This window comes from Cryptomeria japonica, chromosome 4 (assembly GCF_030272615.1).
Source record: "Cryptomeria japonica chromosome 4, Sugi_1.0, whole genome shotgun sequence".
NCBI lineage: Eukaryota > Viridiplantae > Streptophyta > Pinopsida > Cupressales > Cupressaceae > Cryptomeria > Cryptomeria japonica.
Window position 1 is genome coordinate 438,009,463 of NC_081408.1, and position 16,695 is coordinate 438,026,157.

Consider the following 16,695-nt stretch of genomic DNA (forward strand, 5'->3'; position numbering starts at 1 on the left):
AAATGACAAGATCGAGCAATGACAACGATTGATGACAAATCGATCGCATGATGACAAGATTGAAAAGAGGACAAAACCCTAATTAGGATTGACGATGTCCAGAATGATAAGACTGTAAAGAGGACAAAACCCTAATTAGGATTGACGATGTCCAGAATGATAAGACTGAAAAGAGGACAAAACCCTAATTAGGATTGACGATGTCCAAAATGATAAGATTGAAAAGAGGACAAAACCCTAATTAGGATTGACGATGTCCAAAATGATAAGATTGAAAAGAGGACAAAACCCTAATTAGGATTGACGATGTCCAAAATGATGACAAATAAACACGCACATTGGTGCAACAGGATAAAATCGATCAAAATCATGACTAGATAATGTTGTCGACAAGACCAAATTCAAATACGAGATGATTGAAGAATGTAGAAGAATGACTCGATGCTCGCAAATGATAAAGACCAAGTGCGTGACATAGGAGAAATGTTAATGCGACGCAAAAACCTAAAATGAGGCAATGCGCAAATGTTAAAGTATGACTTTGCAAGCGTTGACCATTTTTAGGTGTCTACACTATGCCTATGAGGTATTTGTGAAGGCCTTATGATTGTAATGGTTCATATGTATGCTTTATGTGCAGTATGTGCTCAATGGTGTTATATGTTCTTGAAGACCTCTTTGTGAGTATCCTTTCATGTGTTGTGATGCCATTTTATGTGTTACCCTATGGCTTGGCATATGATTAGGGGGAGTGGGCTTCCTTATGATGACCGTGGTCATGTGAGTTAGGCTGCTTTGCACCTAGACCTCCAGGGCACAATGGGAGTTTTCCTCTTTGTAATTCAGTGATAACATGTAATAATTGATTGGGTTTGGGTATCACCTAATAAGATAATTCTATTTGGTTGGGCCATATGATATGGAAAGCTAATCTCCCTTTTACTCACATAGGTTGAGATGGCTCCACATGTCTGTTAAGGGATTGTTTCCACCCTTCTTTTGTGAGGGTAGCTTGTATGACTATTAGGAGTATGGATTGCTCTTCTTTGTGAGGATAGCATACATGTCTACTATGGGTGCATAACTACCTTCTTTGTGAGGCTAGCACATAGGAGCGTGGCTAGTGAGGATGGCCATATTCCCTTCTATATGAGGACAACATGTGATGACACTTCATTCCTACATGTGACCATGTCCATATGTTATGATTTTATTGTACACCTCTGGAAGAGTCTATTGTTGATTTCAGCCTTGTGAAGTTATGTGGTTATTGATATGTTGAGTTAATTATGTGAAATGTTGAGTCCCATGGTTGTTAGGTGTCATCCTAGGTCATGAGTGAGTGTTGGAGCCCCATGTCATCTCCTAGCACGGGGGGTGGTTCCTATTTGGTTCCACATGGCCGGGTGGTTTGATGCCTTCTCCCATTGGGATATTCTTCATTGGAGTTGTGTGCATGGATTTGGATTCTATTGCTCTTCATTATGTGAGAAAACTTGCAGATGATTATATGTATTGTATTACTCATGTATTCATTATGGCATTGTATTATGGAAAGGACCATGTACCTTGTAAAAGTGGATCTATGTAATATGACATTGTAAGATTAGAAATTGTATGTAATAAAATGGTATTCTTAAATGTGACATGAGTTGTCCTATTGTATGTTTAAATAAGTTGGATGTATGATTCTTAATTGGAATATGTATTTGATTAGATATCATGGATGTGTGTTACTTTTATTGTATAAGAAAGTAATCCTAATGTTATGCATAAAATTCCTAGATCTAAGGTAGTCTTAATGGAAGTGATGAGTGATTATGAAATTAGAATCATGATGTTAGGAAGGATATGTATTAGCTTTACGATGATAGAATGAATGCATTATATGGATTTAGGAACATTTGGTGTTGGTGCTTAAAATGAACCTAGACTATAGGATGTTACTCTTAAGTAGTGACGTTGAGATACCCTAGGGAAGAAGATGATATGGTATGTTATTCCACTTGCGTAAATTATGTGATGATGTGTTATGAAATGTAGTAATTAAGATTAAGGTGTAAATTGTAATGATGCATTTAGTAGATTATGTATATGATGTGCATTAGATTGATGTTATAGATGTATGTGTTGTTTAGTAGATGAGATTTTAAAAAAAATCTCTCTATTTGTAGTTAGATTAGGTGTATTTCTCTAGGGTATTTTGGTGGGCATTACATGGTGGACTTCCTTTTATATTAATAGACTACCCATAATTGCCAAAATAAATTTATAACAACATTTTTTTCTTTTGGCAATGTACATTGACAATGTTAGTAATTATTGTGAACTTACTAGAACTTGAACTGCATCTTTTGTTGATAAGGATTTTTGCATTTGTTGAGGAGAACTTGATTTTTTGGATCAATATAGTTTTTTCTAAGCATTTGAACTTTGAATATCATTGGAAAAATTAATACAAGTACTTTTTCTTAAGTGAAATCAAATGATTTCATTTTATTCTCATGAATTAAATAAAGGTTTATATAATCACAATTTTGTTGTTGTAGGTTTCTATCCCTTTCTTTAGTTCATTGTGTCTTTTCTCACATCTAATTTAGATTTCTTAGGTAGGCTTATCTAAGATTTAAAATGGTGGTGTAGAAAGAGGTTGCTTCTCATATCTTAGAAGTTTCACTTCTTGATGGACGAGGTGTCCACCTTCCCCCCGTGTTTCATATATACACACTCATCTCTCTCTCTCATGATCTATTGTGTTATATTTTTGCTCTCTTATTTAATCATAATTGGTATATTTCAACCTATTATATTGTCTTCAATAGTGTTGTGGCTATCACTATGGCACTAGCTCGTAGTTGATTTCTTTCTTATTGCAAAATCTAACATGATATAAAATCCATGATGACTTAGTCTAGTCTATCTTTCTTATTTTTAAAAGCACAATTTTGGGGGGTTTTGTGTGAGATATAGTTTGCTGTGAATTATGAAACATTTATAGCTACACCACTATGTTTGGAAGGCTCAAGAAAGTCACTTTTGACTTTGATTTTACTCAAATTAGAGACTAAGAAGCAAAGCTACCATTGATATTTTTTTTAGTAATTTACTTGGATTTTTGAGGTATCCAAAAATAAATAAAACAAGTGTAGTGATGCATCTGGAAATATAAAAAATATTGAAATCAACCATAAAATTTTTAATATCAAAGCATGTAATTTGAGAAGGTTCTATATTTTTTTCTTCCTACACATTAGTCATGGTTTCAATATGCTAGTGACTTTGTACATAACCTATTCTCTTTGCATACAAAGGTCATTATTATCATGAATGTTTTTTCAAAGTATGAAGGTGTCTAATAATTGCATGAGATTATAATAAAAACTCAGATACAATTCCATTGGTGGAAAATTTTAATTGGTTTTATTGACTAATTTGAAGAGTTATATATGAGTATTATAAGAAATTCCACTCTTATGAAATTGAATAGATAAAACTACAAGTCCTAGTGAGATTAAATCCTAAAACATTCTAGATGGATTTACTTCTTGCCCTGGATCTTTATGGACTTTTCTTTGAACCTAGTGCCTTTTGGTTGAAGCCAATATGGGAGAACAAGATTAATCATATCATGGGATTGATTAGTCATTATGTTGATATCAACTAATGTGGGCCACCTCAATCATTGAGTGCACTTTTAACCAAAATTCAAGAGATATATGAAAACATAAATAAACCTTTGTTCTTGAGAAATCTTGCTATGGATATGTTATAACCATTGAGATTATTTAATCATACAATCTTGATACAACTAATGTGCTTGTTGAATAGGAAGATCTTGAATGTTATGATGAAATAGAGACTTCTCCTAGTGCTCCTTCCCCTCCTATAGATATTTCAATTGATTATTTAAATTAATTCTTATATCTATTAGTACTAGGTATTTCATTTACCTTACAAGTTATAACTCATGTAATTGTAATTTAATCATGCAGATGATAAATAATGCCTAGTCTTTAAACATCATGGAATGGAACCAAGATGGACACCCGTGTAAGGGAGAGGATTTATTTACTATATGTTTACTCTCTATGACATGTGGGATATGGTACAAAAAGAACTCAATAGGGAGGTTATAAATAATGATGATTTGTAAGAAGATATTTTATATTTAGTGCTACATGACAAGGCAATCAATGTCGTTATGGAGCACCAAGGATTGAGATCTTGATTGTTTTGACTATTATGACCGATTTTATGCCATCCATGATGTGTAAGAAGTGTGTAGGAGGTGTAAGAGGAATTAAATGATATTCTTAGATACCAAACCATGATGATAGGTGTTTTGGATTTTTTTCATGGCTTATGGCTTTAGATACCACTTGATATTTTCTTATTTTCAAATGTACTATATATTGGGGGCATGAAATAGTAGATCGTATTATTATTTGCAAGTACTCTTAAGTAGTCATTTTATTATTACAATTATAGATGGATTGTGTTAATGTACTTCATCTTTTGAGAATAGTACAAGCATAGGCCTCTTTAATGTGGATTTTTACTTGTAAGGGTTTCTCCCACATATATCCAATGTAATAGCTAGTATTTAAGAGTCTAATGATTTTTATATTGTTTCTCTTTTATTTCATTATCTAAGCATGCATATTGGAATAAAAAATAAGTATTAAAAGAAACATTTAAAGCCCATTATCCTTATACATACAAACCTCCTTGATAGAGCATTAAATTGATATGATCTTGATGGTATTTGCTACTCATTTACACATCATCTATTTTCTCAATTTAGGTTCCTTGATAAATGGAGGACTTGGCTCCACTCTGTAGAATTTTTAAGAATAATTAAATGGTGGACATCAAATTGTAGACCATGAGTTTGATCCATAATTAGTGAAAGTGATGGAGAGAGGTGGCAATCCATTTATCAATTAGTTAGAGATGACAATGTAGCCAACACATTTGATTGGTTAGTTGCTAATTATTTAATTTGTGAATTTGAGTTAACCACATTGATTAACTTGTTAATGGATTTGATAAGTGAGTTAACCACATTGATTAACTTGTTAATGGATTTGATAAGTGAGTTAACTAAATTGATTATTTGATTGACGATTTAACTAAACTAATTATTCAATTAGCTATTTTTATTGGATAATTAACTAATGAGGTGTAATTTAGGATTTAAATTAATTTATTAGATCCTTAGAAACTTGGGATATTGATTCACTTTAAATTAATTAAATAGTAAATATTATTTATTTAATTTAATTGTGATAAAATAATGGACTCAAAAATATTGTTTTAGTAGATTAAGAGGTTGGAAATGCAAAAAATAGTGCATACACATTTTTAGTGCCCATATTTTTCTCCTATTTAAAATGATGTTGTGATTAGAAGAAGAAATCTCATTTAAAAGAAAGTAGATATGAACACAAGGTGTGTTAACATTGATGACAAATAATTCCCACAACATCAAAGGTTAACAGTTGGTTGGTTGGAGTCAAAGAATGTTTGGATGCATGGATATATTTTGGACTCAAAGTATCAATTTAATTTTTGGGGTTGAATCTAATAATGAGATGATAATCCCCTTTTGAGAGGATGTTTAGGCTGGAAGAGCACTAATGTGCCCTCAAAATAGAAAAAGAAAAAATATGGGAGAGATGAATGGAGGTTAATGTATATGGTAGAACTAATGGAATAAATTATTAATTAATTTAGGGAAAGATGCTATGAGGTTTGGAAGAATATTAAGAGAATCAATGCAATATAGAGATGGAGACTAGGAAAAGAGTAATAATGATGATGAAAATAAATTAGGATGTAGATATGAGGGACACAATAAGAATCAGGCAGGACAAAATATATGGATATGATAATGTGTAGTGTATGATATTTGAATTGGAGCTTAGGATGACAAAGATGGAGATGTTGGATTATGATCTCTTTACAAAGTATTCGAGTGTAGGTGGATGTTGAGAATCTAAGGAGATTCTTATATGTTTTAGCATTTTTTTAATTTTGCATAGGCATTATATGCATCATGATATAAGGATCACGATGCCAATGTGACGATTATGTAAAGGACTATACTAAAAAACTAAAGAAAAGATAAAGAAATCAAAGTAATGATAAAGAAAAGATAAAAGAAAAGAATTAAATACCCTGGTGAGCAATGACCTCAAGAGACAATCATAGAATAAGGAACTATGGTATCATTGTGGAAATATGTCATGAGAACCAAACCAAGCATGAAAAAAAAAGCCAATGAGTGTGGTTGTCAAATTAATGTTGATACTAATAGCCCTATTTGGGTCATCCAAACCAAATTACTATAGTGGGGCCAATGTGCAAGCATTTTACTTCATTCTAAGACTAGGCGTGTGACATATTAAATCTCATTATTAGAAAGGGTGGAGGTATTTTCATATATGAAAAAAATGAGAAAAATGGAGGAATCTTCATTATCAGAAAGGGTGGAGGTATCTTCATATTAGGTTAAATACATTGCATAAGGATCCATGGATAAGGATTAGGTTATTGGATGTATGGCTAAAATTGATGCCCCTAACCATGCAACATACTTATAAATAAAAAGGTTATGGACTATCATACATGATGTTTATGAATAGGTTTTCATCGTGATCTTTTCCCAAGTGAGAAATGGAAACCATCAAGACCATATCCATTTGATGCTCTATCTAAGGTTTTCATGTATTAGAATAATGAACTTCAAGTGTCATTTTCAATTCTTACATTTTATTCTAATTTGTGTGCTTACACATTGATACACTTTTATTGGCTTAATATTATTATAATTGGATTAAATTTAATATTATTAATAATTTCCAATATATTTTGATTAAGTAAGCAACAAACTAGGGTGTTGAACTCTTTAAAACAAAATCCTTAAGGGTAGAGTTAAATAGGCCATAACATGCCACTTACAACAAACAACCAAAAATACAATCAACTCACATAAAAAGTGAGTTGTGTTTCAGCCACAACTCAAGTATGACTTTGGGAAGAGGAAGAATAAAAAATGCTTTCCCTCTATCAAGAAACAAGAACAAAATTTTCATCCAAAATATTATTACATGGGGAAGAAAAGGGGGAAACCTCCACAGAGGTTCTATCAACACATGGAGAGGGGAAGTAGGATGATGAGGAATATTAATGTTACTCTTATTTGTAGTTGTTCCTTCTATTTTTTCTTCTTTCCTCTATTCTACTTTTTAGTTAAGTGTTTTATTCACATGTTGACACTATGCCAAAATTTAGTGAGAAGAGAAAATTTGTAACACTCTCCTTCCATGATTAATTAGGAATTCTTGTATATTCCCTTTCAGAAGTTTTATTTTCTTGACAAGGAAAGAAGCAAGTCTGTAAATGGAAGAAATAATGGTATCCATAGTGGGTCTTAATAGTAAACCATCTTAATGAATTTTAGGTGCACTACATATCTTTGGGACAACCTATTTGTTTAGAACAAGATGAATTTTGATGCTATATTCTAATATGCATTGAGAAATAAACTTCTTAGTTGTCTTGATGCATAAACTTGAGATTTCATTTTAAAACCAACTTATCTATCACGTGACCCTAATATATGTTAGGAATTGCATACAAGAAATATCAATTAAATGCAAATAAAGATTAAACAAAGGAATGAAAACACATAAAGAATAATAGAGAATGGACAATTTTTAATGTGGTTCGCCCAAACTCAGGCTACACTCACCAAAACATAGAGTCCAATATTATTATCTAGCAAATCAAATTGATTACAACTAGCAAACCCTTGCAACTCAATACCATTACAAAATGCTACAAAAATATCAATAGAAAACCCTAACCCTTATCCATTTTATCAAAACTTATATCAGTTACAAAAATTAGGGTTAGATTATGTCAACCTATAGAAAAATAACACTTGACACCTTAATAAAATAATAAAAGTCATTTGAGCTTTTGGGGGTAGCGCCCCTGAAAACCCCCGCAGGGGCGCTACCCCTCAACCTTGCCTTGTACCATGACAAGGAGCGTGCTAGGGGCACTACCCCTGGACCTCGCAAGGGACTTAGGGGTGTTGCCCCCAGATCCTCGTTGAATAATTTGGGGAGAAATTGCATCAATAAAAGGGGAGAATTTAACCTCTGAGTTTTATTAGGCTCCATATAAAAACAATATATGCTTCTAATCATCTTGTTGATTTGTTTCCACATCTTGATTGTTCTCTTCTCTCCACTTTCTATTTTATTAAAATTTTACCTTTTTTTAAAACATCACTCTTTACTCTTCCTATTTCCTATCTCGTATGATTTCTTGTTTCTCCTTTAACTTTATTTTGATCTTCTCCTTTCCCTTTGTAGGCATACCCTCCCTTTCTCCGCTTAAACATATTCATTTTTTGTCTATGTAAAAGTGCAAAGTTGTGTCACACTTTTATGAAGGAAACAACCAATACTAATCCAATTTTTTAAACTTGAATCATTGAAAAGTGGCATATATGTTTTGAATTTTGAAATGATGTGAAACAATAAAATGAGTATTTTTTATTATTTTTTGTTTATATTTTTTTGAAAAAGTAAAAAAGAAATTTGAATAATTTCGTATAAAATTTACTCCTTAATTTAGTTGTACATAAAATGTTGAAAATAATGTTAAATGAGACATCACTCTTTATATATTAAATTTTATTATTTTCCTTTTTTTTTGTATTTATAACTTGAAACTTTAGTGCACAAATTTATTTTATTAATTTTTGATAATTATAAGTTATTAAATAAATATAAAAATGTATATTTATTAAAAATATAATTGTTTTATGGGACATCACCTTTTATCATAACTGTAGCTAGGAAATCAGAATAAGGTTCATAACACATAAAAGCCAACTACAAAGCTAAAATGTTATGAAATATAATTCTAATACATTCAATGAAGGAATGAAAGATAAGATTTCAAAACAAAAGCACAAACCACATGCATTCATTGACCTTCATTGTTATTCTTTCTCCTTCAAATTTGATGTGGATGTCACCTACAAATGCAAGTGCAAACGAAAGCAAGTTGATGACAAAATGATAGCAAATTGGACAGCATAAGTATACTCGAAGCATGGTTGTTAAAATGGTTAAAAAAAAGAAGCTCAATTTATCGACCAAAATTGAGGAAAATCATGAAATTAAAATTGTTGATTCAAAAAAGGCAAATTGATTTGAAAATGGCATAATTGAATGACAAAATTTATGACAAATTGATTAACAAGTTGCTATGTGAAAATATGAAAAATTGAGAGCATTTTATGCTCATCAATTATGACACAATTATGCACAAAATTTGCTTCATGACTTATGACATGATTGAGGAAAAATAGCTTTCAAATTATATGACAAATTAGCCACAAAAATAGCTTCACAAATTATAACAAAGGGAAGCTTAAAAAGAGGAGAAATTAGTGGGAAAAGTTAGGAGGGAAAAATTAGTGGGATTTTGAAATTCAAAAATTAGAAATTAGGTGGAAAAGAGAGAAATTAGGAAATTAGATGACACCTTCATTTATTAATTAGCTCACAAAATTAACCAATTAAATCATTTATTTAATTGTGACATGAAGGACATAGGAAAAACAAATAAATTCACTTAACCTAAAAAGAGATGTTAGTACAATTACATGAACAAATCTTTAAACCCTAGGAGGAATTAGGTCATGACAAAATTGAGAGCAACAAATGATAAAGATTACAATCGAAGGGACAAATGACAAAGATTTGATAATGACAAGAAAATGACATTGGTTGACTGATGAAGATCAATGATAAATTGACCAATATTGACTAAAGGATCAATTTGATAGACATCAATTGATAAAGGATCAATGACTAATTGATCCAAAATTAACGAGAATTGATGATTGGTTGAGATCGATGACGAATTGATTGCAAATTGACAAGATTGATTGATAATTGACAATTAAAATAGGATCCAAAATGATTGAAGATGATTGAAAATTAATTAAAACTGATTGAAAGCTAGGATAAAACCCTAATTGGACACCACTTATAATTGATGATGTCCAATTGATATGACAAAATTGATTTGTTAGGTCCCGGAGACAACTGAGAGGGGGGGTGAATCAGTTGTCTAATAAATTCAAACCAAAAACAACTTAACCAACCTTAATGCTTAATACCGGCAAACCAAACTTTATACCGGTAGACAGTTTATTAGTTAATTGCAGTACCGGTAAAGATTAATGTATGAAACAGAAAGACAATAACATCCATAACACATAACACCAATAATTGTACATGGAAACCCTGTAAGGGGAAAAACCATGGTGGGAAACCTTACCCACAATCAAATGATACTACTACAGATAGTATGTGTATACAAATGGGATTTGCACATGCAGAAAGGCCAAGCGCCTAGAGCTCACTGCTCAAACACAAATAAGAGTCACACTGACTACAATTGGATGGTTAAATCCAATAATGATGTACTGCTTAAAATAGCATCTTCATATGCTAGATTCAGTACCAGTGTAGTTATGATTGCCTTCACAAAAACCTTGCTTCACCTTCAAATGATGTCTGCATGTATAGCTCTGCTTATTCTCGCTATACCTTCTTACAATTCCTTATCATGATCGCATATCGATCTTACAAATAAGATCTTACATATATACCATAACCTAAGACCAATTTTAGTAGGTCATCTCTAAAAGATATTACAATAAAATAATTACAAGTAAATCAATAACTAATGCAATATCCAATTCAACATGTCAGCTTAATGCATTTACAATAACAACAAAATCATCTCCAAAGCGTGTTGTGCTGATCTGAAATAGATAAGAATGTTGGTGCATAACCTGGACCTATTTGTTGGTAACAACAAATATGCAAATACGAATATGCCAATGAACAAATCTCCAAGACAAAGTGTCCAAACAATGTCTTCGACATAACCAAGTGTTTTCCATGTCATTCCAAGTGCCGATGAACAATATATCCTGCCGGTGAATCAGATACCGGTGACTGTGCATAAAGTCACTTGCATGCCGGTGAACATTGCTGATCCTCCAAAGTGCCAGAGTTGATAAGTGTTATAGGTGTTGACATCAATGACAAAACCATATCAACATAGCCAAAATACCAACAATCTCCCCCTTTGGCATTGATGGCAACACAAGATGGAAAAATCATCAAAGTGCCAAAACAGAAAAGACAAAAACCAAAAACCAATAATCTGCCAAAAGATATCATAACCAGAAATCAAAATTCAGATACAAAGAGTAATCAATCTCTCCCCCTGAGAGTAACATGTGTTTTCCTTGTGTTTTTCCATATCAATCTCTCCCCCTTTGACATCAAATGCCAAAGCAGTACAAAAACCAGGTTCAAATACAAATACCAACTTATTTAGTATACCAACTACTCCCCCTGAGAAGTAGCTCTCCTCATCAAAGCCAGAGTAAAAGATTTCTCTGTTAGTTCTGTCGGTTGATGACAAACATCAACTGTCTAAGTCTCTACCGGTGGGGGTATGACCCCAAGCTGATCTCTGAGATATTCAAAAGTCTCCTTAGGAAAAGGCATAGTGAAAATATCTACAATCTGTTCTTTAGTATTCACATAAACCAGTTTGACTTCTTTTGCTTCAACATTCTCTTTTAGAAAATTCAGTTTGATAGAGACATGTTTAGTTTTAGAATGTAGTACCGGATTCTTAGATATATCAATTGCTGCTATATTATCATAATAGATAGTTATAGGTTCTTTGCATTTTACCTTTATGTCCTTCAACATTTGCTTAAGTCATAATACCTGTGTACAGTTAGTTGTTGTTGCAACATATTCTGATTCTGCTGTTGATAAAGATGTGCAACTTTGTTTCTTACTCAACCAAGAAATTAATCTGCTTCCAAGAAAAAATTCTCTGCCGGTGGTTCTTTTTCTGCCATCCACATCTTCTGCCCAATTTGCATCTATGTATGCACATAATTCAAAGTTTTCATCTCTAGGATACCATAAACCAAGATTTGTAGTGCCTTGTAAGTACTAGAAAATCCTTTTTACTGTTGATTCATGATTTTCTTTAGGATTACTCTAAAATCTTGAAACAATACATATTGTATTCATAATATCAAGTCTTGTTTGTGTCAAATATAGTAGGCCTCCTATCATAGACTTGTACCTAGTCGGATTAACAAGTGTAGATTCATCCCTTAGTGATAATTTGTCATTTGTAGTCATAGGTGTACTTACTGGTTTAGATTTTTCCATCCCAAATTTCTTTAGTAACTCCTTCAAGTACTTGGATTGACTCAAGAATATACCTTTATCAATCTGTGAAATCTGCAATCCTAAAAAGAATTTTATCTCTCCAATCATAGACATTTCAAATTCATGCTGCATTTCAATAGAAAAGTCTTTACATAATCCATCGTCTCCACCAAAGATTATATCATCAACAAAAACTTCTATAACCAAGATGTCATCATTTGTCACTTTATAGTATAAGTTGATGTCAGCATTACCTTTAGAAAATCCAAATTTCAAAAGATATTTATCCAATCTAGCATACGAAGCTCTTGGAGCTTGCTTCAACCCATACAAAGCTTTCCTTAACCTGCAAACCATATCTTTATTATCTATCAAAGAAAATCCATCAGGTTGCTCAATGTAAACTTCTTCTTCAAGATCTCCATTCAAAAATGCACATTTAATATCCATTTGATATACTTTGTAGTTCTTGTGTGTTGCAAAAGCCAAGAATAATCTGACTGCCTCAATTCTAGCTACCGGTACAAAGGTTTCATTATAATCAATTCCTTCTTTCTGAGAATATCCCTTACACACTAGTCTTTCTTTATTTATGATCACTTTCCCATCTTCATTAAGTTTGTTTCTGAATACCTATTTTGTTCCAATCACATTTTTGTCTTTAGGCCGGGGAACTAATGTCCATGTGTTATTCTTCTCAATTTGTTCTATTTCCTCTTCCATAGCTTTAATCCAATGTTTATCCTCACATGCCTCATTAATTGATGATGGTTCAATTTGAGAAATAAGACATACGTCGTCATTTACCAATCTTCCTCTTGTCATAACTCCTTGATACTTGTTCCCAATTATCTAATTTTTAGAGTGGTTCAATCTTACATACCAAGGTGTCTTCATTTGCTGTTGTTCCTAAGTTACAATGGAATTTTCAGATGATACCGGTATAACTAGATCTTCATTTTGTACCGGTGGATTCAATGTAGGTTCATTTGACAGTATCTCTATTGCCGGTTCAAAGTCTATATACCTTGACGTTCCTCTAAACTGTTCATCAATCTTCACATTTGTACTCTCAACAATTTTCTGCAATCTCTTGTTAAAACATCTATATGCGTTGCTCTTAGATGAATAACCAAGAAATATTCCTTCATCACTTCTAGGGTCAAATTTGCCAATATACTCATCTCTTCTAATATAGCATTTGCTTCCAAATATTCTGAAATATTTAAGAGTAGGAGTAATACCAAACCATAGTTCATGAGGGGTCTTACTGGTTTCACCTTTGATGTGAACTTTGTTGAATATATAGACCATTGTGCTTATTGCCTCTCTCCAATATACATGTGGTATATTTTCTTCAGATAACATACTTCTAGCTGCATCCAAGATAGTTATGTTTTTCCTTTCTACAACTCCATTCTGTTGTGGTGTCCGGGGTGCTGATAACTATCTTCTGATTCCATTCACTTCACAAAATGTATTAAATTCCTTAGATGTGAATTCACCTCCTTGATCTGATCTCAGACATTTGATTTTCTTACCGGTTTCATTTTCTACCATTGCTTTGAATAGTTTGAACTTCCCAAGTGCTTCTGATTTTTCTCTGAGAAAAGTAACCCAACACATTCTAGCATAGTCATCAATGATTAGCATGAAATATCTATCACCTTGTAAGCTTTTAGTTCTAGCTAGACCACATAAATCAGTGGGAATTAAGTCAAGAGCATTATTGGATTTTTCTGGAATACTTTTAAAAGATGCTCTAACGTGTTTTCCAAATTGATATTCCTTACATACTGGATAATGAGGTTTAACAATCTTAGGTAAGTCTCTAACTGCCTTAGTAGTACTGATTTTTACCATGCAATCAAAATTTACATGACAGAGTCTCTTATGCCATAGCCAACTTTCATCAATGTGTGCAATCAAGCATGTCTTTTCACTGTTATTCAAATGAAAGATATTACCTCTAGTTTGATTACCAGTTGCAATTTCCAAACCAGTTTTGTTCATAATTTTGCATTTACCATTCTTGAATTGTAACTGAAATCCTTTTTCAACTAATTGACCAACACTCAAAAGATTATGCTTTAAACCTTCTACATAGTAAACATTGTCAGTATTATGCTTGCCATCAAGAGATATAGTACCTTTTCCTTTGATCAAACAAGCTTTATCATCTCCAAATCTTACCAGACCTCCATTATATTCCTGAAAGTTCAAGAATTTACCTTTATCACCAGTCATATGATGTGAACATCCTGAATCAATGATCCATTCATCCTTAACTTCAACTTTAGCTGCCAGGGCCTGCTCTACCGGTTGAACAGTAGGTGCCGGTTGATCTTCTGTTATAGCAACAAAAACCCATCCATTGTCTGTTGGATCTTCATCAGAATCATCAGTGACTCCTTCATCAGCAAGATAACAAGATTTATCTTTATTCTTCTTAAATTTGCATCTAAAGATATTTAGGGTTAGGCTTGTATGTTCTTCTAGCTTCTTCTCTTCATCTAGCATGTCTATCAGGGCATCTTGAAGCCATATGACCAATCTTATTATAGTTAAAATATTTAAAGGGTGCTTTACCTTCATACTTACTTCCAACTGGACCTTTAGGCATTTTCCTTACAAATAGTGCTTCAAGTTCTTCATTTTCTCTCGTGCTTTCCTCAAGTTCTCTTGCATAAAAGGCTTTCTAATCAGATTTGTCAAAAGATGGTGCAGATGATGTTGATGCCTTAAAAGATAAATCTGTCTTTATAGTAACAACATGACCAAATTCCTCAATTTCAAAAGCTAAAAGTTTTCCAATCAATGTATCCCTAGTTACTGATGTATTAGGCATTGTTCTCAACTCATTTATAGCAGTAACTTTCATTTTATATGCTGGTGGCAATCCTCTAAAAACTTTTGAAACAATTTCATCTTCACTTAAGGTTCCTCCACAATATTTAATACCCAAAACAATTTCATTTACTCTTTCCATAAAAGCAGAAGTCCTGTCATCTTCTTCCATTTTCAGATTTTCATACCTGACTTGGAAGCTTTCAAGTTTTGCAATTTTGACTGTGGAATCTCCTTCATTCAATGTTTCCAAATGATCCCAAATAGCTTTAGTAGTAGACCTATCTGATAATCCCATGATTTGTTGATCTGATAATGCGCTCAAAAGTGCTTCCCTTGCTTTGCAATCATTTTCTTCATCTTTTCCTAAGGTAGGTGGATTAGGCTGACTTTGAGTAGGAGCAATATAGCCATTCTTTTTAGCATCCTAGATGTCCTTTCCAATGCAATTTAGATGTCTCTCCATTCTGATCTTCCATATGCCATAGTTGGCTACATCAAGTTTAGGACTGTCCTTCCTAAAATAGTTCGTAGACATTGGATCTCCTCAAGCTGTTAAACTTCTGCAAAAAGAGGACTAAGCTCTGATACCAATTGTTAGGTCCTGGAGACAACTGAGAGGGGGGGTGAATCAGTTGTCTAATAAATTCAAACCAAAAACAACTTAACCAACCTTAATGCTTAATACCAGTAAACCAAACTTTATACCGATAGACAGTTTATCAGTTAATTGCAGTACCGGTAAAGATTAATGTATGAAACAGAAAGACAATAACATCCACAACACATAACACCAATATTTGTACGTGGAAACCCTGTAAGGGGAAAAACCACGGTGGGAAACCTTACCCACAATCAGATGATACTACTGCAGATAGTATGTGTATACAAATGGGGTCTGCACATGCAGAAAGGCCAAGCGCCTAGAGCTCACTGCTCAAACACAAATAGGAGTCACACTGACTATAATTGGATGGTTAAATCCAATAATGATGTACTGCTTAAAATAACATCTTCATATACTGGATTCAGTACCAGTGTAGTTATGATTGCCTTCACAAAAACCTTGCTTCACCTTCAAATGATGTCTGCATGTATAGCTCTCCTTATTCTTGCATATACCTTCTTACAATTCCTTATCCTGATCACATATCGATCTTACAAATAAGATCTTACATATATACCATAACCTAAGACCAATTTTAGTAGGTCGGCTCTAAAAGATATTACAATAAAATAGTTACAAGTAAATCAATAACCGATGCAATATCCGATTCAACATGTCGGCTTAATGCATTTATAATAACAACAAAATCATCTCCAAAGCATGTCGTGCTGATCTGAAATAGATAAGCCTACCAATGCATAACCTGGACCTATTTGCCGGTAAAAACAAATATGCAAATACGAATATGCCAATGAACAAATCTCCAAGACAAAGTGTCCAAACGATAGCTAGAATGGATACTATGAAGCCCTAAACAAGTACTCTCTATGCATACTAAGTAGGTGAAAATAGGAGAAACAGCTCTTTTATAGAAAT